The sequence below is a fragment of the Coturnix japonica genome, unplaced genomic scaffold, assembly GCF_054131305.1.
Source record: "Coturnix japonica strain WE unplaced genomic scaffold, WE-NBRP24 Scf092, whole genome shotgun sequence".
Classification (NCBI taxonomy): Eukaryota; Metazoa; Chordata; class Aves; order Galliformes; family Phasianidae; genus Coturnix; species Coturnix japonica.
Genome location: NW_028188995.1, coordinates 87,501 through 90,000, shown reverse-complemented (window position 1 = coordinate 90,000; position 2,500 = coordinate 87,501).

The following is a 2,500-nucleotide window of genomic DNA, read 5'->3' as shown; positions in this document are numbered from 1 at the left end:
CCTATGCGGCTCGACTAGGTCGGCACGGTCTACCCGGCTCCGAGCGGGCCGTGGCGCTCGGCGGCGGCTGCTAGAGGTCGCTGCCTATGCGGCTCGACTAGGTCGGCACGGTCTACCCTGCTCCGTGGGTGCGCGAGGGCTCGGCGGCGGTCGCTAGGTGTCGCTGCACGTCTGCCAGCCCGTCCGTCAGCGACCTCTAGCGTCCGCGGCGGAGCAGGGTAGACCGTGCCGACGTGAGCCGGCCGCCGCTCAGCGACCCCTGGCCGCCGCCGCATGAGCTTCGGTCCGCTCGGAGCCGGGTAGACCGTGCCGACCAACTCGAGCCGGACGTGCAGCGACCGCTGGCCAGCGCGGAGGCTCGTGTGCGCCGGCACGGTCCAGCCTCTCCCGGCGGGCTCCGTTCGGTTCGGACGTTCCTCGGTGGTGTCCGGGGGGTCTCAGCCGCGGCGGCTCGAGTGCGCCGGCACTGCACAGCCCCTCCCTGCGGGCTCCGCTCGGCACGGACTTTCCTCGTCGGCGTCCGGCGATCTGAGCCGCGGCGGCTCGAGTGCGCCGGCACGGTCCAACCGCTCTCGGCGGGCTCGGCTCGGCTCGGACGTTCCGCGGCGGCGTCCGGGGGGTCTCAGCCGCGGAGGCTCGGGTGCGCCGGCACGGTCCAGCCTCTCCCGGCGGGCTCCGCTCGGCTCGGACGTTCCTCGGCGGCGTCCGGCGATCTGAGCCGCGGCGGCTCGAGTGCGCCGGCACGGTCCAACCGCTCCCGGCGGGTTCCGCTCGGCTCGGACGCTCCTGGGCGGAGTCGGGCGATCTGAGCCGCGGCGGCTCGAGTGCGCCGGCACGGTCCAACCGCTCTCGGCGGGCTCGGCTCGGCTCGGACGTTCCGCGGCGGCGTCCGGGGGGTCTCAGCCGCGGAGGCTCGGGTGCGCCGGCACGGTCCAACCGCTCCCGGCGGGTTCCGCTCGGCTCGGACGCTCCTCGGCGGAGTCGGGCGATCTGAGCCGCGGCGGCACGGTCCAGCCTCTCCAGGCGGACTCAGCACGGCTCGGACGTTCCGCGGAAGTGGCCAAGTGCCGCTCTTGTGGCTGCTCCGCTGCGCCTGCACTGTGTACACGGCTCCGAGCGTCTCCGGGGGGGGGGGGGAAGAGGGGGGGGGGGGGGGGGGGGGGAACGGGAAGAGGGGGGAAGGGGGGGGGGGGGGAGTAAGTGGGGGGGGGGAAGGGGGGGGGGGAGTAAGGGGGGGGGGGGGGGCACAGCGTCGGCGGCTAGGCGTCGCTGCCCATGCGGCTCGGCTAGGTCGCCACGGTCTACCCGGCTCCGAGCGGGCCGTGGTGCTCGGCGGCGGCGGCTAGGCGTCGCTGCCCATGCGGCTCGACTAGGTCGGCACGGTCTACCCGGCTCCGAGCGGGCCGTGGTGCTCGGCGGCGGCGGCTAGGGGTCGCTGCCCATGCGGCTCGGCTAGGTCGGCAGGGTCTACCCGGCTCCGAGCGGGCCGTGGTGCTCGGCGGCGGCGGCTAGGCGTCGCTGCCCATGCGGCTCGGCTAGGTCGGCACGGTCTACCCGGCTCCGAGCGGGCCGTGGTGCTCGGCGGCGGAGGCTAGGGGTCGCTGCCTATGCGGCTCGGCTAGGTCGGCACGGTCTACCCGGCTCCGAGCGGGCCGTGGTGCTCGGCGGCGGCGGCTAGGGGTCGCTGCCTATGCGGCTCGACTAGGTCGGCACGGTCTACCCGGCTCCGAGCGGGCCGTGGTGCTCGGCGGCGGCGGCTAGGGGTCGCTGCCTATGCGGCTCGACTAGGTCGGCACGGTCTACCCGGCTCCGAGCGGGCCGTGGTGCTCGGCGGCGGCGGCTAGGCGTCGCTGCCCATGCGGCTCGATTAGGTCGGCACGGTCTACCCGGCTCCGAGCGGGCAATGGTGCTCGGCGGCGGCGGCTAGGGGTCGCTGCCTATGCGGCTCGGCTAGGTCGGCACGGTCTACCCGGCTCCGAGCGGGCCGTGGTGCTCGGCGGCGGCGGCTAGGGGTCGCTGCCTATGCGGCTCGACTAGGTCGGCACGGTCTACCCGGCTCCGAGCGGGCCGTGGTGCTCGGCGGCGGCGGCTAGGGGTCGCTGCCTATGCGGCTCGACTAGGTCGGCACGGTCTACCCGGCTCCGAGCGGGCCGTGGTGCTCGGCGGCGGCGGCTAGGCGTCGCTGCCCATGCGGCTCGATTAGGTCGGCACGGTCTACCCGGCTCCGAGCGGGCAATGGTGCTCGGCGGCGGCGGCTAGGGGTCGCTGCCTATGCGGCTCGGCTAGGTCGGCACGGTCTACCCGGCTCCGAGCGGGCAATGGTGCTCGGCGGCGGCGGCTAGGGGTCGCTGCCTATGCGGCTCGACTAGGTCGGCACGGTCTACCCGGCTCCGAGCGGGCCGTGGTGCTCGGCGGCGGCGGCTAGGGGTCGCTGCCTATGCGGCTCGACTAGGTCGGCACGGTCTACCCGGCTCCGAGCGGGCCGTGGTGCTCGGCGGCG